The sequence below is a fragment of the Triturus cristatus genome, chromosome 3_1 (genome assembly GCF_964204655.1).
Source record: "Triturus cristatus chromosome 3_1, aTriCri1.1, whole genome shotgun sequence".
In the NCBI taxonomy this organism is placed as follows: domain Eukaryota; kingdom Metazoa; phylum Chordata; class Amphibia; order Caudata; family Salamandridae; genus Triturus; species Triturus cristatus.
In genome coordinates, this window is record NC_140583.1 from 870,541,245 (window position 1) to 870,567,318 (window position 26,074).

Sequence of the window (26,074 nt, forward strand, 5' to 3'; positions counted from 1 at the left end):
GTCTGGGGATGTGAGTAATTGTATGGGTGAATAAAAGTGAGTGTGAGTGGCTGTATGTCTGAGTGTCTGAGTGTCTGAGTGAGTGGCATAATGGGTGAGTGACAGTGAGTGACTGTATGGGTGAGAGTGACTGTGTGTTAGTGGTTGTACGAGTGAGTTTAGGGGTGCATGAGTGGGTGTATGGGTGAGTGAGAGGCTATATGAGTGGTTATAGGGGTGAGTGAGAGGATGGATGAGTGGCTGTATGGGTGAGTAAGTGGGTTATGAGTGGCTGAATGGGTGAATGAGTGGGTGTGTGAATGGTTGTATGAGTGAGTGACAGGGTGTGTGAGTGAGAGGGTGTGTAAATGGCTGTATGAGTGAATGAATGTATGAGTAACTCAATGGGTGAGTGAATGTCTGGGTGAGTGTGTGTGTGTGGCTGACTATGAGCGAGAGGCTGTATGAGTGGATATATGGGTATGAGGATCAATTAGTAGCTGTATGGTTGAATGAGTGGGTGAGTGGCTGTTTGGGTGTATTTGAAGGTGCATGAGTAGCTGTATGGGTGAGTGAGTGAGTGACTGGCTACATGTGCAAGTGGGAGGGTGCATGTGTGCCTCTGTGGGTGAGTGGTGTTGAGTGGCAGTATGGGTGAGTGAGTGATTGTATGAGTCAGTGACAGGATGCATGAGTGGGTGTATGGGTGAGTGAGTGGATGCAATGGTGGCTTTATGGGTGAGTGAAGGAGTGTGTGAATAACTCAATGAATATGTGAGAGGGTGCATGCATTACTATATTAGTAAGTGGGAGGGTGCATGAGTGGCTGTATGGGTGAGTGGGTGTATGACTGCCTGCATAGGTGAGTGTGTTAATGGAGGAGTGGTTGTGTGGGTGAATGAGTGATTGTGACTGTGTAGGTGAATGAGTGCATGCCTTAGTATCTGTATGAGTAAGTAAGTGGGTGCCTCAGTATCTACATGGATGACTGTGTGAGTGGTTCTATGAGTGAGTAGGAGGGTGCGTGACTGGCTCTATGGGGAGCAAGTGGTATAGAGGAGTGAGTGGGTATGTATGTGGGTTTTGGGTGAGTTTGTCAGTGTGAGAGAGGTTGAATATGTGAGTGAGAGAGTGCATGAGTGCCTGTATGGGTGACTGAGTATGTGTGAGTGGCTGTATCAGTATATGAGAGGGTGCATGTGTGTCTGTATAGGTGAGTGAGTGGGTGTAGTGTGGCTGTATGGGTGAGTGAGTAGGTGTATGAGTGGTTATATAACTGAATGACAGGGTGCATGAGTGAGTATATGGGTTAGTGAGTGGGTATATGGATGAGTGAGAAGGTGCATGAGTTGCTGCATGGGTGAGTGTGTAACTCAATCAATGAGTATGTGGCTATATGAGTGAGCGGGTGGGTGGGTGTATGAGTGACTGTATGGGTGAGTGAGTAGGTGTTGAGTGGCTGTATGGGTGAGTAAGTGGGTATTAAGTAGCTGTATGGGTGTGTGGGTACATGAGTAGGTATATTGGTTAGTGAGGGGGTACATGAGTGGCTGCATGGGTGAGTGAGTGTGTGAATAGCTCAATGGATGAGTGAGTGGCTATATAGGTAAGTGAGAGGCTGTATGGACAAGTAAGTGGATGTGTGAACAGATGTATGGGTGAGTTAGGATCAGTTGCCAGGGCTCAAGAAAGCAATACTCAATTCCACGAGTGTTTTCTAGCAACCCCTCCTGGTAAAAGAAACTGGTGTGAAAGGATATCAAGTGCTCTTTATACATAAAGAGCTTCTTCGCGTATATGTTAAAGAAATGATTCTAAGGCACCAGATGTATCTTGATACATCTTAACATGTATTACTCCAAAACCTGTTGTAAAAGAAAAAGAATAGAAATATAAGTTAGCATTTTATTTACAGAATTCAAGAAACATAACAGTACACATTGCTCCCGCTATAACAGTATATCACAATATAGTAAAGCATTTCATTTTACCTTTTTACTGTTCTCAGCTTTCACACTTTTACACCATAAACGATGTACTATATGAAACTTCATCCTTGAACAGTGGGAATAAAAATTGTATGGATTGTTGAAAAACAGCCTATAACTGCACAGTAAACCACTGTAAATAAGTGACACTATGCATTGCACTCAGTACAATTTGTTTAAGCAGTTGCTTGGCTACACTTATTACACTATTATAAGAGAAACTGTTGCCCTCCACATATAAGTCCTTCGCAAGCAAAAAAACGTACCCTACATCAGCCAATCTGCCTCACACCATCAATCTGATCACATTTTATGGCTAAGAGCTCAACCTCATATCTATTTGGAAAATTGATGAAACCAATAACTTTACCAATAGCACCTTTTACTAACCCTTCATCCACATTTAAATTACGCTGCAAAATTACTCAACACTTTTTGCATACATGTAAAAACTTTTCTAATCCTGCAGTCCTTGACACTGACTTCTCTAAAGAATCCAATTTTGCTTGTAGTTTCTCAGTTAGTAGTATTGTTACTCCCTGGTGTTCCATTTTATCGACAGCTGTAATTTCCAAAATATCTTCTTTCTACAGCTTCAGTAATTGTTCATTGAAGTTGGAGCACTCTTGAAGTGTAGGCATTAAACAAACTATGGATTTGTCTTTTTCAATGCAATTGTACATTAGTTGTGGTGCTGTGCTGTCAGATGAAAATAGTTTCTTGGTAAGTCGACTTTTCAGAGCACGTTTCCCCTCTTTTGCCAGAACTCCTACTCTAATGTCCTTCAGGATATCTCCATATTCCACATTAGATGCTTAATCATATTCTTCACTTGTTCCTTGTATTCAAAGTTTAACCAAATATTTACATTACCAATACTTTCCAATTAATTTCTTGTTTCATTATGGAGAATGTCTTGAAAAAAAGCTGTCCTTTCATGGGAGAAGTTGCAGTAGGTCACCAAGACAATTAAATGATTTCCTGCAAACAGTGCATCATACTCTGTTATTAACATCTGCTGCTTTCTTAAGTATCTGAAGGCAAGCATTAAGTTTGAAACTTTGCTCACCTCATCGATGATTAAAAGTTTCAGTTTCTTCAATACTCTTGACACCTCATGACAAGCTTCACTAGATAACTTCTGGTATTCTAGTTTATTGTCATGTTCAACAGGTAGCATAAGAAGTCCGTGTAAAGTAATACTTTTAATGTTGTGTGTAGCTAATCCAGTTGGTGCTGTTACTATACATGATACATTTGTTTCTGTAGTCCACTGTAGATAAGCAGTGAGAAATAATTAGACAGCTTTTCCCAGTGCTAGCTTGACCACTGATGTATAGTAGTATCGGCTTAAACGAAGAACATTCACATTCTTTCTACTCATGCAGAAATCCATACTCTTTTGCATCTTTTACTTCAATATAAATCTCTTTCTGTTCATCATTCAGTTGTGTTGCTAAGTGGTCAAAATCAACATTTTTCTCTCTTGCTTGTTGCATTGCAATCTCCATCTCACGCATGGCTATGGCTGCTTTATTTTGAATAACTGGTGGTCAAGTGGATCTTGACTCAGTGGGCCAAAACTTTAGCTGCTTTGTGAACTCTCCTTAGCTATCTCAGAAGCAATGATTTCTTCCTGTTCAATCTTATCTTTCAACAATTGTAAGTAGTTTGAAAACACAGGACACTGAATGCTGTCTTTATCAGCATTGTAAGAATCTTCATAGCTGTCATAGTCTCCAGGTGGTTCTGCTCCAGCATGCCAAGGCTTGAATAGTTGCAGAAGAGCCAAATAGAAAAACGCTCTTCTCTCTGCTGTTTGGCAACTCGGTATTCTGTGGTTAATTAGATTTCCTTTGCTGTGTCTCACCAAACAACCATCACGTCCAACTACAGTATATTTCCCTTCCTCTCTGCTTCCGGTTACATTACTTTTATATTTGTAGTGTTGAAGTACTTCATAAAGGCACATGTTCTCTAGGTGTTGACTCCTTCTTGGATAGTACGTACCCAACATATTTGACTTATATCTCTGCTTTTCAGATCAAACACTGCTAGATACAGAATTTCTGGAAAAGACTTCAACACTCTATTTCGTGTGGTTGCAAAGCCTAGACTTACCCAAACAATTCCCATTGACTTCAAGAACAAACTTGCTGATTTCAATCAATCCGAGCACTCATAGGACCATATCTCTGTATCAGAAAGCATTTTTAAGCTGAAGCTGTACAATTTCTTGGTAAGATTCTTCTCTGCAGAAATCTCCTCCCACATCTCCTTCATCTCTGACTTTTCTGATTTTGTAATACATGAATTGATGTAACGAGCAACAGCAATGGAGTTGTCTGCAACAAACTGTATTCCATGTTCATATTCCACATTTTCAAAATGATTGGATTATAGTCATTAATATACTTTGAGGCTTTTGTTCTTCTCAGGTTGTACGTGTTTTTCGGTGATTTCCGTGTTAGTGTATGCCTTACTGCAGACAAAAAGCTGTTTACACTTCCTTGTGAAATGACAGGTCGTGGGCATCTGAAACGACATTTGTATAAAATGTACCTTTTCCATCTGTATTTTCGACAACACCGATTCGCACATCTATGACTTTGAAAGCGCAGAACTTGTTGTCTCAAGCTCTTTTCAATACCGTCTTTTGAGATGGCACATGTCACTTGCTGTTCGATGAAATACAAGACAGACTCATCACTGTCTGTCCAGAATTTCAGTGCATCGTTTATCCACAACAGCATGTGAATATAAGGAGCACCTCTTGCTTGGTACTCTTTTCACTAAAAGAAATCACTTACATCACCAAGAGGAGGATTTCATTTGTTGCAACTGAAAGACATCATAGCATGAAATCTGTGGGTAAAATATATGCAAATATTAGCAGGATCAAAGTTCTCCAGCTGTCTTCACTGTGATGTCTTTAATGTTAGAGTTCACTTCTCTCAAAAATTCAAGCAGGTCATCCCAGGCAAACTCAGCACAGCTGAGTGTCAGAAACCAAGAAGGTGCATCTAGAGTTCTCAAGATACATTTTAGTTCTCCATGACAACAACACTAATACTTGCTGGTGCCACATTGGCATGCCATCAATTTAACTAATCTAAATTCTAAGTTTTCATCCTTTCCATGAACTTTGTCAATTAATTCCTTTGCAGAGAGATTTTGAAGATTAACTCCTGTCTTTAGTATGTGGTTAACAGCATATGAAAATCCAGACAAGTCACTATCAAACAGAAGATAAAATATGTAGGGAATACGCTGCGTCAATCTTGGATCCTCTGAGTATAATCGGGTTAACCAGTATTAAGCTGCTGGTATCTGTACTGGGCGGTCATCAAAGCAGCCACCTTTTCCAGTGGGAAACAGTTGTGGAAAACAGCGAGCTTCTAAACTTTTCTCCCACACATTCAAGGAAGATCCTTTTGCTTTCTTCATTTGAAAGAGATCAATGTCATCACCGATGACTTCTTTAGAATGCAGAGGATGGACGATGTAATGTTCGTAAATCTCCTCTGATTTGAATCGATTTACTTTTTCAATCTGTCCACTTGATGGTGAGGTTTCACCCTTTACATATGTCAAATCTCAAACAACGTCAACCTTTTTATAATAAACATTATTTTATACCAGGTATGATGTTGCTTTCTTTACTTTACTAATATCCACTAACTCTTGCCAGATTCTTTTATTCCAATTAGGCACACTATTTACTAGAATGACAACTGGTTCAAGATCCTCTCTGTGTACACCAACAGTTTCAATATTCTGTTTAAAAACTAAAAGTAAGTAGACCACTCTTGCTTTAAGGCATTTCTGAAGGTCAGTTGGTGGCAGCTTCCCTGTCTTAGGCTCCATATGAACTATATCCTGAAATGGGTGTATACATTGTATGAGAATGGTTTATAAAAATGTAATCTCATAGTTCTTGTGGAATAGATATTAATTCTAACTTATTATGTATTGCTCAAGCAGGCATTTTGTTCTCTTCTAACTTACCATAGCAGTACTTACATAGGACTTGCCGCATGGACAAACAAACCTCAAATATACAAAAAAATGTACAGCAAATTCTTGCCACTTATCTCTACATTCCTGTTTGGTTTTTGAGCATACATCTACATTGCGAGTTTGGATCTTGTAGTGAGTGCATAAAAAGCAAATTCAAACTTAGTTTGTAGGTAGGTATACAGAAAATAAGTTTATTGGCCATAAAATATCCTAAAAAGCACAGTTAACAATTAAAATCAATAAAAGAGCCCCTTCTTACTACCCGACAACCCCTTCCCATTATAATTCATCATTAAAATTCTGTTTAACAGACCGTAAAAACCGAGCAATTCCAACTGCCACATCTGAATAGCGCATTTCTGATAACTCCGCAGCTTTCCCCCTATGGAGAGTAGTACATTTAAAAAACAGAGGTCTTAAAAACTTCATTTGATTTGCGCAATAAAAAGCGCAATCCATTAGTATATGCAGCAAGTAACATTTTACATTCAAGGGGCAGATGCCACTATTATCCTGGACCCTGGCCCGGTTTGGGCGGCATGAGTAAATTAGATTACATCCCACCCTGACCCTTAATATTTCATTTCGCAACCCTGGACCTGGTAACTGTAACAAATAGGGAAATACAGTGTCCTGGCCCAGAGTAGAAATTGAGAAGCTGATAGATTGTTTCTTGCTCAGGTTGAATAAGTCATTGGGTTCAGACACCAAAGCAACTCTTTCTATGCTTGCTTGCCTGGGAAGGGGGACCAAGATGTAACTGTACCACTATCTGTATGGAGGTTCCCAAGAACAATTAATAGTTCTTACATCCTTTGCCCACCTTCTTTCACTACCTTGAATCTCTTCCCAACACAATTTGGAAACTTTGTACACTTCATCTTCGGAGAGTGTATTAAAATATCTTAGGGCCAGGGTAAAGGCCATCAGGTTCCAGGAAACCAGCTTATACTCTCTCCTTATGGCTTGTACCATGGTGCCTTGGGGGAGAGATAAAAGCCTTCTAAGCACTGCTTCTTCTAATTTGTCCCATTCATATGTCAAATCAAGAGAAAAGACCTCTCCCCCATACAGACCCAAGGGGGGAATCTTCCCTTCATAAGCCTTAAGTAGTGGAGTATGAGAAAGCCCCTCAAATCTACTATTAAATCTTAATAGACAACTAGCTTGCAATAGGGCCTTCTGCTTAATATCATCCCAATGCGTGTACCAGTTCAGGTTCCTCCTAAAGGTCAGACCCAAGTATTTGTATTAGTCGACTTACTCCACCTCCAGTGTATCTAAGTGCCAACTGAATTTCTTTACTTTCTTTCCCAAAACCAAACGTTTGGTCTTTTCCAGGTTGATGCAAAGCTGGTTCTGCTTACTATAAGTTGCTAAAGCACCTAGTTTCCTCTGCAGACCAATTGGAGTACAATCCAGTAATACCAAATTGTCTGCGCATAGCAGACAGTCAATCTGATGTTTCCCAACCTTAGGGGAAAAAGACTTGGATTGGGAAATAAAAGTGGGAAGGTCAGCTAAAAATAAATTAAAAAGCAGGGGTGCTAAAACGTGCCCTTTCCGAAGGCCATTCTTGATGAAGATTCTTTGGGATAACCGACCCGCCTAGCTCCACCTCAGCCCAATTACCAGAATGTACGGATTGAAGTACACTCAGGAGGTTTCAACAGAAGCACCCAGGCAACAAGTTTCCCCCAAAGGGTAGCCCTACCCACAGAGTCAAAAGCTGTCCGGAAGTCTACAAAGCAACTGCACAGCCTTTGATTTACCTCCAGTGCCTTCCGAATAATGGCCCATAATGCAAAGCAGTGATCTATAGGGAAGGGACCCTCCCGAAACCCCCCCTGTTCTATTGGTATTCTCTTAGTTTCGAAGGCCCAGTCTTCTACTTTGGATAAAATAATCTTAGAGAAGATCTTTAGTGACATATCCAGGAGGCTAATAAGCCTATAATGCTTGGGATTTGTACCACTCCGTTTAAAAAAACATAGGTTTTACTATAGATCCTTTTCAAAAAGGGTAAAAGCCGGATGTGGCAAGCCAACTAAACAGGGAGGAATAAACCGTGACCCACCAAACACTATTTGTCTTAATTATTACTGCCGGGATATTGTTGGGGCCAGCAGCTTGGGAGAGCTTTACTCTCTCGATGATAGCTTTTACTTCCTTTACTGAAAACCAAGTAACAGGGAGTTTTTGCCCAATAATTATCTGAGCCAGAAGAACCTCTATAAAGGTCTGTCAAATAAGTAGCACATTGCTCTTCCGGGGTCACACAAATGAGGGTACCCCTACCTGGAGCAGTAAACTCATTGACTTTTGCCCAAAACTTTTGCTGATCCTTGGAGAGGATGATTCCCTGCATCTCCTCCCACTTATTATGGTAGAAGGCGGCTTATTTCGAGATTTATATTTGAGTTTAAGCTTAGCCAGCTCCGGGGAGGCTAGTGAGCCTGCCTGGTGCCTAGCGCTCCTGGCTCTCCGTCTCACCAATCGCTTCAGCTCTTGGTAGGCGAATCAAACCATCCCCCCCTCTTGGGATCAGGGTCTGCTCGCATACCCTTGTCACTTATGTTTACTGTGATACAACCCAAAACTTGGCATACAATTTTATTGTACCACGCAATAACATCATCAACATAGTTAAGGAGGATATCATTCTTCTCCTCTAAATGGAAGGTGGCTAATTGTTGGAGATTAATAGAATCCAAGTGTGTTGAGAGCCTACGCGGATAGGCTATTCCTAGAGGCAATACCCTCTCAGCGTATACTGGCTCACACAAGTCAAGAACTGCAGAAGTTGCCCAGTGATCACTACCCTCATATTTTGCCACCTCAAAAATCTTAAAAAGATTGAATTGCCAAAAGGACGTAAATATATAGTCAATGGGGCCTGAAGACAGGCCCTTCTGGAAAGTTGCTGCTGCTGGCAAATCGTTTTTATATTGTCCGTTTAAATAAATCAGACCATGATTCGCCAACCATTGACTCAGTACTTTGGCCTCCTTTTTTTATGACGCTAGGATGAAACTGCGCTGGGGGGATATTATAAGATTCCAAGACTACCTCCAGCTGCAGGTCCAACTGTACAGGGAAGAAACGACCATTGACAACTTTGGCTCTTTGGCCATTATTATGACTGCTTCCGGATATTTTGCTAACATGTGCTGGAAAGGAGATTCAAATAATTCCAGCCAACCTTTGAATTGTCGTGATATTCTTTATGGATATAGCTATTTATAAAAAAGAAGTATCTAAGAATGTTATTGAGCAACATTAATTAAACCACGGAAAATTGCATACCACTTGACACATTTATAACCTGCGCTGATCTCTTAATCACCTTGGTAGAAACTAGTGTTGGGACACCTACAGATGGTTTTCCCTTACCCCGGCTCCAGCCTTTGCTATTCAGTGCCACAAAGCCTTTTACTGTCTGGTCCTCTCTCAGCCAGGACTCCTGAAGGAATATCAGATGGTAGGGTTTCAAATTTTCTTCCAATTCACCACTGTTCCTCAAACGTTCAAACCCATGGATATTCCAGCTCAAGATACTCAGGTTTAGAGAGGAACTCTCATTCTAGGGGAAATTGAGCCTAATGTTCCAATCGCAATCCTCCACGAAATGCTGTAGGGGGGAGAACCTATTACCCTGACCCCATACTAATTGCTCAGGCTGCTTGGGTGGTCTATCATTTACTATAACCACTCTTCGATCATTTGACGGTTGGCTACTTTGCCATATACAAGTTAGGTCTAACGAATATATACCTGAAAGTGTAGGAATTTGATGGAAAATATGGAGCATTTTTGAGCGATTCAAAGGTCGAAGTAGCTTTGCATTTTTTCCCCCCGGCGAGTAATATCCAACAATATCTCTGAAAACACTGGCTGCAAGCTGGGAAAAGATTCAGACGAAAAAGGGAGTTCTTTATAAGATTTATTCAGAATCTGAAGCTTAGACACCTTGCTTCGAGCTAGAGTGGGACCTTTATAATGTGGGGTGGGGCGAACTGTCACAGGTGAGAGAATAGGGTCCGGACTAACTTTAAGACGAGATTTTACATTTGGCTTTGGCTTATTGTATGAGGATGCATCTACAACTCTACCACCGAGGGGTCTTTAGTATTGATCTTGGGGATGGGCACTGTTACTGGCTTTTGCCTTCGTACTCGGAGCCTTCCTTTTGTCTGCACCTGGGGCATGAGACCCAAACAATCTATTCCGAGTACTTGCCCTCTGTATACAAGTAGACCCTGAGGTAAATTTGAAAGGATGTAGATGGTGATACTTTTTCCTAACATGCAAAGGCAATTTGGAAATATAAACAGATTAATTGACCTTCACCTTCCCCTGAAATAGTGCTGTGACCTTCCAGAGGCGAGGCGACCGTTCCTACAGCAGGTGGCTCAGTGATCATAATTTTGTCTATATTATTTTTAAAATGCTGAAGTTCATGTTGGATGTCTTTCAGAACTTTTGATTGGTCCACCTGGTTTGTCCTTATCGACACCAACGCTTCCAGGATCCCATGTATGGTAGTTTGCATACGCAGCATTACATCCAGCAAAGATGACAAGGTGGTAGACTGGATTGTTATAGACCATCCCTGGGATCCAAAAGTTGAGTTTGGTTCCCTAACCAGAGAGGCCTTACAGGGTGAAAGAATAGCTTGATTCGAATGGTCTTCTCTACAGTTCAGCTGTGAAAGTTCAAAATCCTTGGAGCGGGATGATGATAAGGAGATATCTACATGGGGTGAGGAAGACAGTCTTGGGCCCCTACTTGTAGTCACACTTGTAGTCTGTAAAGAAGACACCAATAGGTTGGCTATTTGCACTTCATCTATTGCTGAGCACAGTACGTCTCTTGCTAAATCTGAAGTACTTGGTGGCTCATTGGGTATCTTAATCCCCTCCTCCAATGATGGATGGGCTCCATTATTAAAATGTTTAAGAGCAAAGATCTTTATTGAGGTAACAAGAGGTGAGCATGGAGCTTCCCCATTTCATAGTGCACTTTGATTGGGTTCAGCTGACATCTTCTTCCCTGTTTTCCTCCTTTTACAAACTCTCCCCTGGGGTCTTCCCTTAGGAGCGCTGAGGAAAGCTGTCTCACAGCAAAGCACCGGAGGTGAAGTATGAGAAAATGTATTCATTGCTGAACCAGCGGACAATTGATGGAACTATCATCAAGAAAAACAAAAATTGCACTTACCTCCTTCTTGGACGTGCCCCCAACTGCTGCCGCCTCATCCGCTTGGTTTACAGCCACTTCCAAAGTCTCTTACACTCCTCAGGGACCATTGGTAAAATACAAATAACAAATAAATATGACTGGGTCTGGAGGGAAGGTTGCAGGGCTAGTCCCAGGGCACCTTGAGTTCCGAAAACCTCCCTGGATTCAAATTAATAGATAGATCTTGTCAGCTAAAACATAGGAGCCACCTCTCAACCCCGTCGCACTGCCAACCCCCAAAGGGATAAGCACAGCAGGGAGAGGACACTCTAATGGCTGACCAATAACAGCTGCCTCCAATCACAAGACACCACAAGTCACCTGGCCTGGCGCATTGAACTTTCAAACTGCGCCGTGGTGAAACGAGATCCACGTTGTCGCTGTTGCTGTCCCGATCCAGGGACGCCAGGAATGCCAACTGCAGCATATGACCCCCGAGACTCCACTCCAAACACCACCAAGACAGGTAAAAGGTCGCGCCAGCCTGCGAGGCCTCACCGTGGGACGCCAACATTGGGAGAACCTAGCCCGGAAGCCGTAGCAGTAGTGAGAGCAGCAGAGTCACGGACCGGATGGGCGGACACAACATAGTTTGGTTTCTCTGAAGAAACTCTTTTAAACTTTGTAATCTCTTGTATAAAATTATCAGTATTAATTCCTGGCTCCTTTTTTACCACACCACCAGGAACCAATTCTTCATTCTCTTGCTCAGGACAAAAGAAAGGAAGCTGAACATCTTCACAGACTTTTTGTACCTCTGCTACTGTTCCATGCAAAAGAGCACTATTCATTTCTCCTAAACATAGTGCAGGAGTTTTCACATAATAAAGTCTCCGAACTAAATTGCGCATATTAGAGTGGTGAACGGAGAACCCTGAAGACACCAGACTCAGCTTCCAGGAAGGAATGAAAGACGTCGTAGCATGGATGAGCAACAGCTGCTTAAAGCTCAATTCTGAGAAGACTGAGGTTTTCATCCTTGGGCCCTCCCCCACTGCTTGGGACAACACCTGGTGCCCCCCCGCTCTCGGAAACCCACCTACCCCAATTGATAGAATTGAAACGTAACATTGTCATTTTATTCATGTTTTACCCAATATTATGTTAGCATTTATAGGGCTAATACATTATATCTGTATATTGTGTGTAGACGCAATCAGTAAATACAGATGTTGCGTTAGTTGGGTTGACATCTGTGCCACCATTTTAGCTCTCGAAGACACCATTTTCTATTATATTTGAAACTGTTACTTGCTCATTTACGAGAAATGGTCCTTGGTAAGTTTTGTTTCTCCAATGCTGAAACTTGCTCATTATAGCATGCCTTTTCTGTTACATAGAGGCCTTTTCTCACCTGTCTAGAAGTGTGGATAGTGAGGATAGGCCGGACGACCTTGGATAGTAGATAGCTTGTACCAGGCTGCGGAATCGAAACTTATGTTCTGTGCCCCCACTGTATTACGACAACTACCAGTACTTTTCCATAATAGGCGGGTCTGTGTGGGTTCCACAACCTACATAATGTAACTTTATGCTTGTTAGTCCCAGTCCCTCATCAGCCATCATAGGAGGCTGATCGGACTGGACTCCACCGCAGTGTGTTTTGTGAATAAAATAGTTTTCTTGTATTCTCTACTTCGTCATCGACTCTTCATTACTTGAAGGCAAGAGGAGGTCGAGAGTGATCCGGGTGACCCTAGTGGGTCACTTACTTCAGTTGCCGCCCGAACAGGGACTCCACCAGGTGATCAAAAACACATGAGCTCCACACTGTGTGGAGGAGGGAACAAGAGGCACGGGGTTTTAGGAGCTAGCAGCCTCCAACTATGAATGTTTAACCACAAAATAGCTGCTACTAAAGTGATAACCACTATAAGGTTTGAGTTATATTGTGAGTGGGGACATCTCACAAAAAGTAACGGACTGGTCTCACACACCACCTGGTGACATGCTTCATCATTGACCAGTCCTCGCCTTCTAAAACCTTGGTTTGATAGAGGGCGGGCATACACCTAACGACAGGGATGCACTTCTAAACTAAGTGGTGGCCCGTGTATGAGTGAGTGAGATTAAAAATCATTATAGTTATCCTCATTGTGTTTTTTGATGTGAAAGGTAACTATATGATGTTTAAAAGCAGGTGACGGTATGTGGGGGAATTAGTGTCCCTTAACCGTTGTGTTTAGAGGTCGACATGCTTCTGCCGTCTTGGCCCAGGAGGGTCCAGGGCATTCATCAGGACCTAAATATGTAAATGGGGGCTGCGTTCTTACCAAAAGTGGCAAGAGTGTACCACTGTGTGGGCGTGATCACTGTCACACTCCACAATTGGATGGCTCCTAGATTCAAGCCTGTAAAAGAAAATGTAGGGAGAGAAAAAATATATAACAACAGACCGTAGTTGTGGCGAATAACTGAACTCAACCAGGTGACCCATCCCGCCCGTAATCGGGACGAGGGGGTCGAGGTCGTGTCTGGTCGGATAGGCGGAACGGAGATCCCCATATGATAGAGCTCGGTTCTCGCAGCTGCCCCGCCTGTCTGATGAGGCGGTTCCTCATCTAGTGGTCATCTCGGCTGGGGTCCTGAAAAGGCAAAACCCTTGGATCTGACCGTTTGGTATGAAGAGTCGGCAGTGGAGAATAATCTTGTTTGACCTGTGTGCACCGGGTGAGTTTTGGTAAGTGCGGCGCCGTCTTGATTAACTTGGTAGGTCTGTGGACCCTTATGATACAGAGCGTTTTGAACGTTCTGCCAGGCCACTTGTTGAATTTGGCTTAATATTGAAAAGGCCTGGGTCTAGAGCCTATCTTGTCTTGGTACAGTCTGTGGACTGACTTGTCTTGGTGCTGTCTAAGGACTGACTTGGAGAGCTCTTTGGTTTGTGCGTTCTTGTTGTGTGTGTGTGTTGATTTAGGTGAAGAGTGAATGTGTCTGATGCTAGAATGCTTTGTTGGAGTAAAGTGTTGTGCTTGGGGTGCCGCTGTTGTTCTGCTGAGCATCAGCTGGAGGAACGGAAGCCTGCGCCTCGGGAAGGCACTCCAAGTTTTTAGATGTATGTGTAGCACGGTATTGGTCCTATTATGTTTCGAACATTGTGGCAATACTGAGCTTCAGTGGCTACTAGAAGGTACCTTTGATGAACAAAAACTGAATTATTTACAGGACAAATTATTTGCTAGAAAAAGTAGGCAGTCAATGTTTGATACTTTGCAGGTATGGCAGAAAGAAGCTAAGCAGAGGTGTATACGTGCCAAGAAGGAGTCTAGGAAGAAGGCAATTCAAACAGTGGTTCAGAAAGCTGTAGCTTATGATAAGGAGCAAACTGAAAAGGGTGTGCAGTCAGGAAGATTTGATTGCAATGTAATAAGTCTTATGTTGTTCGAGAGGATTAGGATCCTTTCATGGAAGATCTGTTGGACACTCGTCCCCCACTCCTCTATGCCCCACAGAGAATCTATCCTGCTGTTCCATTGCCTCAGTCCTTCGTTGCCCCACCACCCACTTCTGGTCTTTATGCAGATTCAACAGCTTTGGCTCCGGCCCCCTCTGCCTGCCCTCCAGTTTTGTAACATGCAAGTGTGGTGACTGCGGGCACCCCCGCAATGTCTGCTGTATCCACTCATGTTTTTCCTCCTTCTCTTACACCCACCACCCAGTCATTGCTGACATTGTCACCTGCTTCTGTACCTTTTGTGTCTTTCCCGGGCGTTTTATCCATGGTGTTGGGTAGTGTTGGGACACCGGTGCAAGGGTCAGATGGAGGGATTGGGCGGCGGCACAAGAGCGAATGGGGCGGGCCTTGATTTGGTCTGATGTGGGTGAAGGGGAGAAGAAGATGGTTGCAAATCAGGTAGCACAATGGGTTCGGAATCCGATTTATAGTGCGGAGGATATATGGAGTGTGATGAAAGATTTTGACACGTCTGTACAACAACATGCCCTTCAGCATATGTTGGCTATATTGATTGGTTTGTGGGAACAGTGTATTGGAGGCACAGCTCCTCAAGTTATTTATGGCATATGAGATCGTGTATATTCAGTCAGTATGGTCCCTGCAGAAGTCTTTGGTAATGTTGGGACGCTACTCAGTTATCGAGAAAGATTACATCACCGAACTCCAACGGCAGTGTCCCAATTCCCCATGAGAGAGGTGCACCCTGTTTTTTATCCTGAGATTCCAGAACAGCGTAATCAGAATGGAGATGTGGTTCAGCAACGGGTAGAGGCTCATTTTCGGGAGCAATGGGTCTATACCCCATGAAAAAGAAGTGAGGTGCTTGCTCTTAAAAGTCAGTTACCGGACCCTAGGAAAAACCCTACCGCATACTATAAAGAATTAACAGAGGCTGCCTCCTCGTCAGTTATGACTTTAGCAGACATTGAGATGTTCTTTGGGCTTTTGGTGCCAGTTGACATTTGGCAGCAAGTGCACACACAGGATCATGCGACGGAGCTGGGTGGTACTTGGAATGAGGTTAGGGCATGGAATAAGGAGAGAAAGGCTGCTGAAAAGCCAAAAGCTGAAATGTTGGCCTTGCCAAGCCGCATTATTACCTATATGCATTCTTTTATACCACCTAGACGGGTTGATTGGGACAAGTTAACGGCATGTCGTTAGAAGAAAGAGGAGAGTGTGTCAGATTTTTTACTCGTTTTGAAGGGGTGTTTTTAGATTTCAGTAGGCAGGATTTATCAGTTCAAGGAGGTGTTTGTTTGTTTGTTAATAGGTTTGTTACGAATTTGCTTCCCGAAATTGCAGCTCGGCTGCAAGCTTCTGAGAGTACTTGGACTACCTCCTCCCCTTCAGTGATATTGAGTATGGCTCAATATTATGAGAATCGAGAAAATGAGGAAAAGGATAAAGTGGAGAAAAAGAGTAAGGATTTGAAGACAAAGGTGTTACTACAACAGGTTGCAAGGGAGTCTGGAAGGGGTCGCGGCACTGGTCCGGCTCATAGGTCACGGGTGCTGGTAGAGGTGGTGCGCCCTTGGAATGAATCAGTGTGCGTATTTTAAAAAGGGGGGACATTGGCGAAGCGAGTGTCTGGAACTGTTACAGAAACGTCCAGCACCCAGAGGACAGGGTCCAGGTGGAAGGGGTCGTGGACAGGTTGGTCGGGATGAGGATCAGGTTGATACATCTTCAGGGGGTCGTTCAGATCAGAATTATTTCGATGACCCCCGGGGGAGGCAGTACTATCATGACGATTACGATATGGGTGAAGTTACAGGGATGTTCTACAGCTAGGACAGCAAGGGACAGGGTGAGGGACCAGTGCAAATTTCTGTAGATTAGCGTGGTCCTTAGGTCACGGCAGATTTGCATGGTTCAGCACAGACATTTTTGCTGAATACAGGTGCAATGAATACCTCTGTTTCTCATTTGCTGGTCCCCGGGGCAACCCTGTCTGGCCTTAATAATGTTTTGGTAGGTTTTTCAGGTGTGCCGGTTGTGTGCCCCATATCCCAACCTCTTGCTCTAAACAAGCAGAACAAGCAGAACGCTGTGCCTAAAACCTACCTGCCGTGAGGGGAACGGCCTGCTGTGGGGTCGCTGGGCTGCACTTTGGCGGTCCTTCGTTGCCGTGAGGGGAACGGCCCAAGAAAACTACAAATCCCGGCATTCCTGCACCGGCGCTTGCCGATGACGACACAACACAGCCCCGGACGCCCTTAAAATCGAGCAGGCGCTCACGCAGCGCGGGACGCTCTAAACAAGCAGAACAAGCAGAACGCTGTGCCTAAAACCTACCTGCCGTGAGGGGAACGGCCTGCTGTGGGGTCGCTGGGCTGCACTTTGGCGGTCCTTCGTTGCCGTGAGGGGAACGGCCCAAGAAAACTACAAATCCCGGCATTCCTGCACCGGCGCTTGCCGATGACGACACAACACAGCCCCGGACGCCCTTAAAATCGAGCAGGCGCTCACGCAGCGCGGGACGCTCTAAACAAGCAGAACAAGCAGAACGCTGTGCCTAAAACCTACCTGCCGTGAGGGGAACGGCCTGCTGTGGGGTCGCTGGGCTGCACTTTGGCGGTCCTTCGTTGCCGTGAGGGGAACGGCCCAAGAAAACTACAAATCCCGGCATTCCTGCACCGGCGCTTGCCGATGACGACACAACACAGCCCCGGACGCCCTTAAAATCGAGCAGGCGCTCACGCAGCGCGGGACGCTCTAAACAAGCAGAACAAGCAGAACGCTGTGCCTAAAACCTACCTGCCGTGAGGGGAACGGCCTGCTGTGGGGTCGCTGGGCTGCACTTTGGTGGTCCTTCGTTGCCGTGAGGGGAACGGCCCAAGAAAACTACAAATCCCGGCATTCCTGCACCGGCGCTTGCCGATGACGACACAACACAGCCCCGGACGCCCTTAAAATCGAGCAGGCGCTCACGCAGCGCGGGACGCGAGCGGGCAGCGCCCGGGCGAAGCCCGGGCCAAGGGCGGGCCCGTCCTTGCCCGTCTCTGACCGATCCTGACTGGACTGGGCAATACCTCTAACTCTGCTGTGCTGTGACGCTAAATCTAAGGTAGAAGGGCGAACTTATTTCTGTCCGGCTTCAATAGTGATTGTTTCATCACCTTGCTCAGCTCTATAGTCTCCCATTTTGTATTGTGAGTATTGTGTTCTAGTGGAGTAGTATCTTCCTCTTATGCAATTGTTCCTTTTAGGCTAATGAGCACATTGGCCCTAGTATAGCACGCTTAGTTTAAATGGCGTCTAAAGGTAAACGTACATGCGGGGGTGGGTCTGTGACCGGGACACTTGACCATTTCATTACAAGAGCTGTATCATGTCTTGAGCACGAACTGGCTATAACTGAACGTCGCTTGTCTGTTGAGTTAGCGCAAGCTAGACGCTCTTCTTTGGGTATTTTGGCCGGGGCAAAGTCTCCTTTGAAGTCAGCGGTCCAGAATGGTGGTGAATCTGTACTGCAGGAGTGTGTTGGGACAAGTCCTCCTACATCACACTCCTGCAGTGCGGTTCGTGATACTCCCGAGGTCTCCGGTGCCTCTGCGACAACAACTCGCAACCCCACTATCGCCAATAAACTAGTTATATCCCACCCGCAGACTAGGTCCAGCAAAAGCATTGTAAATCCCCCTAATGCCAAGAGGAAACGAGTAGGGGGGTCCCAGGGAGGGAGGAAGGCTAAGCACCCTAATGTCACGGAAAAATCTCCAATGGGGGTTATACAGGACGAAGTTCTTCCATCTCCTAGTGAGAATATTTCTTGTTGTATAGACCAACCCCAACTGAGTAATATGGTCCTTGAAATGGAAAAATTTTTCCGTTCTCTAATTCTTCCCGTGTTGGAAAGGATAAAGCAAGTTAGTGAGAAGGTAGATAGATTAGAGCAAACTGCTCTGGATAACTTCTGCTCACTGAAAAATGTTATTAAATTAGCTACCAAGGCACGGGATATTCCTGTAGGGGTGTCCTCTACCCTTCCTACTCCTCCGCACACATCCTCTAATAACGAGGCAATGCATGGGGTTTTACCCGAGGTCGCTGCCCCTAAAGCGAAGGTTATTGATAATTCTAATAGTACTAGCCAATGTACCGATAATTTGGGTGACAATCTTCTGAGAGTGCAAGGTACTAATGTTGGGAAAAAGCCAATGAACCAAAAAGGGTCCTGGGAATCTGGGGACAAAAACAGCATATCGCCTGGGGCTCATATCCATCTGCCCCCTGCCTGTATACCCTATGTTGCTGTTTTAACTGGAGTCCCAGTACTTCAGGAAGGAGTTCCAGAATCGTACCAGCAACTAAAGAACAAAGTTACGTTCTGGTTAAACAGGAACAGGCCGCTTCCTAACCACCTAGATGGAAAAATTCTCTTCACCAGAAGGGTTAGCTGGGTAGGTCCAAGACCCAAAGATGTCCCAGGGGACGCAATTTTAGTTAATTTTGCAGATAGCCGTATAGTGCAACATATTTGTGATCCCCGACTGGCTCGCGACCAGTCAAAAATTAGGGTGCATGATCTAGGGTTTTTTTATAATCTTTACCCTGCAGGACTTAGCCCACATCCGGAAAATTGGGAAGCCAATGATTTGTGCCCCCCAGTAGTTTTTGCCTGACCGACAGCTGGGCCGCAGTTATTTACTACACCTCCTAGTTCGAGTTTACAGGTTGGAGGGCCTAAGTTTAATAAGCATCCACGTTACTCCCCTGCTACTGGGGTGGACAAGACAATAGATGTGGATGCAGCAACCCCTGATTTGTCTATAAGACCAGAATGTGGTCTTGAACAGCGGTGTGTGAACCCCGCCTATGTCCAAGGTCAAGGAAAAGAGGGGGGGTCTATGATTTCTTGGAATATTGCAGGCCTAAAATCAAAAATGGACTCACCGGACTGGCTAGGCTACATAGGCAACTTTGATGTCTGCCTGTTCCAGGAAACCTGGACCTGTGAGCCCCAGTTTCTACAGGGATTCTTGAATTTTTACGTCCCCGCAATCCAGGGCATAAGGGGTCGCCCAAAGGGAGGACTGACAATGTGGGTCCGACAGGACACATTCCCAAAGGCTTTTGCAATACCTACTGGGTCCGACGATATTCAACTAGTGAGGGTGTCACTTGGAACCCTAGGTGATTTGGACATCTACAACTTGTATTTGAGGGACCCTAATAGGGCAGGCTCCAAGGTTCTGGCTCTCCTGGTCTCCATTATCGACCAGCACTCAGGTGGGAAGCGAATAGTGGTAGCCGGGGATTTTAATATCACCTTTGAACCGCTCCTAAATCCCGATTCTGGGTGGGGCAGTGAAGCTGTGGAAGATCAATTGTGGGGGGTACCTGCTCTTGATCTCAGTCCAATTAAAAGGTGGACTGAGATTATTGTTCAGTGCAATGCTCTTTGTTTTGAGCATGGTCTGAGGGCCCTGAACGGGAGGACGCTAGGTGATAAACAAGGGGCGAAGACCTTTGACAACGGCCGACATTCTAGTAGGATTGATTATGTCCTATGTAGCTTGCAATTATGGCAACCAGCTCCAGATATGGTGGTCGAGGTTAGGGTTGAGAGCGACCACAACCCTATCTGTGTTGCCCATAGATGGTGGTTTAGTAATCGTTCAATGCCTGTTGGAATGGTTACGTGCGCGCCTGAGGTAACTTTAACAAATGATATGCGTAGACTCAAGTGGAGGGAGCTCGAGCATAACACCCTGGCCATTGCCGATATAGATAACAAATTAGTTGATTCTATTGTCGAGCTTGAGGGTTTGTTATCCGAAGACTCAGGCAATAATAAAGTCACTGCATGCCATGAGAAGCTGTTTGCCGAAATAGGTTCCCACTTTACGAAGCCCCTGAGGAACAAGAAAAAGGCTCCGACTAAGAAAAATAGATGGTATGATGGTGCTTGTAGGGAATCCAGGTCTAACCTAGTGAAAGCCCTGTCTAGTGGTGCATTGGAGGGTATCCGATCTGCCAGACTAGCATACACAAAAACTGTAAGGATGGCCAAAAAAATCTGGGATGAGCAACACTGGCTGGATTTAAAAAGCGCATGCCATACCCGAGATTCCCGTCTATTTTGGAACATTCTTAAGTGGGGCCATGGTGGGCGCCCTGACAACCCCTCCAACCATGTTTCACAGGCAGATTGGGTACAATATTTTGAACCTCAATATGCTTGTAATATTCTGTACAATTTTGCATGGGTGCCAAATTATGTTTTTTACTCCCAGGGTCCCTTTTGTATACAAGATGCCAGTAGGGCTTTGAGCTCAGTTACCAGTGGTCGTGCCCCCGGCCAGGACAAGGTTCCTTCGGACGTCTTTATGCACAATAAAGGTAACTGGAGCAAGTATATAACCCTATTGGCTAACGCTGTGGCAGAAGGTGCGCCTGTCCCAAAATCCTGGAGGGGGGCAGTTATTATACCTGTATTCAAGAAAGGGGATAGGACGCTCCCGGGTAACTATAGGCCAATTAGCCTCATCGATTCTATTCAGAAGGTGATAGGGAGGATGGTTTTGAACCGTATCCAGGAATGGATGGAAGATAATAACATTCTGTCTCCCTTCCAAGCTGGTTTTCGGAAACTAACCAGCACGGTGGACCAAGTCTTCTACTTTGTCCAGCTCCACTGGAAAGTGGTGACATTGGGGAATGGCAGTCTTTACGTAGCTTTTGTAGATTTAAGGGCTGCCTTCGATCTTGTTCCACGACTCCGGCTGTGGGCAGTTCTAGAGAGGCTAGGTCTCCCCAAAGAAATTCTAACTATGGTGATGCGTCTGCATGAGTCTAACTATGCTAGGATTCAGTGGGGAGGGGCGGGAGAGGTTACATCTGAGTTCCCGGTTGAGCGTGGTGTGAGACAAGGTTGTACTATGGCTCCCACGCTCTTCTCACTCTATATCAATGGGATAGTTGAGCTCATGCTCTCGGCCAATACCGACGCTCCAAGGTTGGCTGGCGTTTCCATCCCCATACTATTGTTTGCAGACGATACGCTTATCGTGTCTAGAACATCTAATGGTCTGCAAAAAGCCCTTTGCCTGTTTGATGAGTTTTGCCTTGACCATGGTCTAGAGGTTAATGTGGGAAAAACGAAGTTTATGGCTTTCAACCCTCATAGCAGCTTTCAAGGGAAAAGAGTGTTTATGAATGGGCAACCCTTAGAATTAGTGACCAATTTTACATATCTTGGGTTGCAAATCTCAAACAATAATAATTGGCGTAAACATCTGGAAATGGCATCCTTAAGATTCAAGCAGATAACTGGTGCTTTGACCAGGGAATTTAACAGGTCAATAACGAAACCAATAAGCCCGGTTTTGCAAGTATTTGAAGCAAAGGCCCTAAACTCTGTCCTTTATGGGGCGGAACTCTGGGGCTTTGAACAGCTAGCGATCTTAGTAAATGTGGAGCATAAATTCCTGCGCAAAATAACTGGTCTCCCTCAGAGCACCCCTTTGATCCCACTTAGGTACGATCTGGGCAGGAGGTCCATCAAGGATATTGCAAGACTCCGCCCGGTTCTATACTGGCGGAGGCTGTGGACTACTCCTGAACTTTCCCACTATGCCAAGGGCCTGAACGACATTATAAAATCAGATGTTTTTCATAAAATTGGGTGGCTGAAGAATTTACAAGCGTCTTTAAAGGATATGGGTATGGAAGGGTTGTGGATCGACCCAGCCTCTGCCCAGTTTCCATCCAAAAGTTCTCTTAAAATATCTTACTGGGAAAGAATAGACTCCCAGGTACTGAATAAAGCAACTGGGATGTCTGAGAAATTCTTGGAGTTCAAAGATTCCCCCTATTTGGAACTTTATTGGGATGTGGTGACTAATGTGGGTGACAGGAAACTTTATTTCCAGTTTAGAGCTGGTTCTTTGCCCCTTAGATCTTTGACTGGAAGGTGGGCCACGAACTCGGAACTGCAATGTCCTGCATGTGGGGCTGCGATGGAATCATCTCCCCACTTTTTGTTTGTTTGCCCGGCATTTGTCATTCCAAGGCGCGTTTGGCTTAGACCAATGTGTAGACTGCTTGGGACAAGGAGCAGCACTGTAGCTCTACGCATTTTGCGCACTAGCTCTTTGACATTTGTCTCTGTTGCTCTGGCAAAATACCTGGGCTGGGCATGGGCATTGAGGAGAAAATTAATTAAGTACTCCCTTGACGATCACTAATGAATTCATTGTTCGGGCCCTCCCCACTTCTAAGCTGTACTAGGGACAATTCCATTTTAAACAAAAAACTTTTTATTCTTTGTATCTCAGTCTGTTGTAATGTTTAATGTCTTTTTAACATGGCTCTCTCAATAAGCTATTTTTAGGTATTTATTGAAATGTATGTTTTATTGAAATGTACGTCTTCTATGTTTGTGTCTTTTATGGTCGTATTTTTAAATCGAATAAAGACTGATTTGATTTTTGCTTTTACTGTTGGTCCTTTTACTGTGAACTCTCCATTTTTGTTGATGGCAAATTGTGGGGAAAATCCATTAGGACTGGATTTGTTGAAGGAATTACATGCTACCTTTGTTGTTCCCCGGATGGTGTTTATCTGACTTTTGGACCTAATGTGGTTAGTGCAAAACAGTGTTTAGTGAAGGATGCACCGCTTCCTGCTGAATTTAAGGATGTGCCGTCTTCATTGTGGGCCACAGGGGATACGGATGTGGGGTTGTTACAGCTACCACCAGTTTAAAAAAAGGTCAAGGATAACGTTGTGCCTCCTCGTATTCCCCAATACAAAATATCACAGGCTGGGGAACAGGCTTCGATGCATATTATACAGGACCTGATCAAATCAGGGGTGGTAGAGGAGATAGTAGTGAATGTATGCAATAGCCCCATTCGGCCTATTCTTAAAAAGGCACCTGTAGATTCCCCTGATGCACATCCTGATGTCTATCGTTTTGTGACTGATCTGCGGGAAATCAACAAAATAGTTGTTCCTCAGTTTCCGGTAGTCCCTGATATTACCGTCCTTTTAACAATGATTCCTTCCACAGCTAAATTCTTTTCTGTTATTGATTTGAAAAATGCTTTTTTTAGCATTCCTGTCCATCCTGACAGCCGGTATTTATTCGGCTTCGCTTTAGCCGGCAGAAGTTTTCAATTCTGTAGAGTTCCTCAGGGGTATACTGAAAGTCCTAGTATTTATAGTCAAGCTTTGAAAAGTCACCTGCTGTCGAAGGAGGGTAGGAGGCTAACACCTGAGCGAGTGGATGCCATTGTTAAGATGCCTGTCCCTGTGAATCAGAGGGACGTGCGTGCTTTCATAGGCATCACCTCGTATTGTTGGCACTGGATACCTGCTTATTCTTTATTAATACAGCCTCTGCTTCGCTTGATAACTATGCATGAACACTTGCCTTGAACGCATGAATGTCAGCATGCTTTTGAACAATTAAAAGTTGAGCTTTGCTCTGCACCTGTGCTTGGCATGCCTGACTATAAGAAGCCCTTCGTGTTGTACGTACAGGAAGCGGCTGGATGTGCACGATCTGTGTTAACACAAGCCTTTGGAGGTAAGCAGAGGCTGTGTGCTTATTTTTCTGCTACGCTTGACCCTGTTGCCAGAACTCTCCCGAGTTGGTTAAGAGCCGCCGCAGCTGCGGTGGTCTCTATCCGACAATCGTCAGGACTCGTTCTCAATCATGATCTCACAGTAATGGTACCGCATGCTGTGGATGTACTTTTGAATAAAACATAGACGCAGCACCATTACCTCTGTGAAACTGTCGAAACCACTACTTGGCCCGAGTCTAACCCCTATGCTGAAGGTGATGAAGGCGAAGATAACTAATTCCCTGTCGTTCGGGCACGAGATCATGAAGTGTACAATCAGCACTTTATTAAATAAACTAACTATCAACATTTTTAAATGCGCTCTTCGCCTGCCAAGATCTGCTTTGCCAGCCCAAGTTAGACTCGAACTAGGCTTATTAGACCACCATGGTGTTGAGGCAGGAGCGTTTATAAAGCTTTGCAACAGATTGCGCAATGCCCGGGAGGGCAGCCTTGAGGCCAGACTTAGGAAGGAAATATTGAACAGCTACTTCAGCCACAAACATCGGCATCACCTGGATCAATGCCTGCAACTACTTGGTGTCAAGGGATACTGGGGAACAAATCCCTCCCAGCCGGCGCTAAAAGCAGGGAGGGATTCGGGTGAGTGCTTTAGTTTCATGGTTTAATTTTACTTCCTCATGATTTGACTAGTGTTTCTGATTATATTATTCTCATGTTTTGCGCATTCCATTTACAGACTACCCACCACTCGGGGGCAGTGTACTTGACTTCGTCGAAGATAGGTCAGTACTCTTAACAGCTGGTCGTTTGTTACGTTTAGTTTGTTTTTAGTGACCAAGGCCCCCCTTTTGATTCTATGGTTACTTTCCAGGTTCCCCCTTCCCTTGTCCTGAGGAAGACCCGTAGCAGAGAAGTCTACTAACCTTTTGCGTTAAGGTCGAAATGTCGACATTTCCCCAGTGGGCCTGCACTCAACATCTACCCCCTTCCTACCCCAACCACAGATGAAGTTTTCACTGTGCCTCAAATCTAAGAAATAATTACCAGAATTCCTATTGTTATTTGGTCCATGAGCAGGCCCATCCCAGTAGGGATACTGGCCCAATTGGGAATCATAGCCAGATCCCCTTTATTTGAATGTCCTGAACTGCTTTTTCCAAGTGTTTCTTGATGATCTTCATCCTCTTTTTCTATACCCCACACATGAGCACCAACTTTCACTTCCTTCTCCTTCCTTTAAAGTAACCTCTTGATTATTACATACTGAACATTATGTCTTTGTGCATGTTTTTCATTTGATGAAAATGACTCAACATGAAATAAATTAATGCTTGCAATTTAATTGACTTTGGGTGCCTCCATCTATGAGTCATTTCTGTGGAATGTGCTTTTTCTCTTGTTCATATGATCTAATCGCATATTATTTATTTTCCAATTGAAGTGTGAATATGATTGTCTAGGACCATTGTTTTCCTTACCAACCGACACCCAGGTCCTTTGACTCTATACTGGGTTACCCCATTTATTATAATGGTCCGCTATGCTCACTGACAGACGGTCTTTATTGCGGGAAGAATGGAACAGGCTCGGAATATGATCATGTCGCCAAGCCATAATTGCCGCCCTGAACCCAGACAACACGAAGCTGAACATTCGGTTCACCAAATTTGTTAACAAAGCGTCAAAAGTGTTGGGAGACATCAGTGCCGCAAATCCCCCTCAATCCGGCAGCGTTACAATTCCACTCCAGGCTCAACCAATGAATCCTTGACTGCTCACAACTGTTGATTGGAACATTGCCTTTTTGCCTAATATTAATAGTTTACAGATCTTCAGATGGCTTT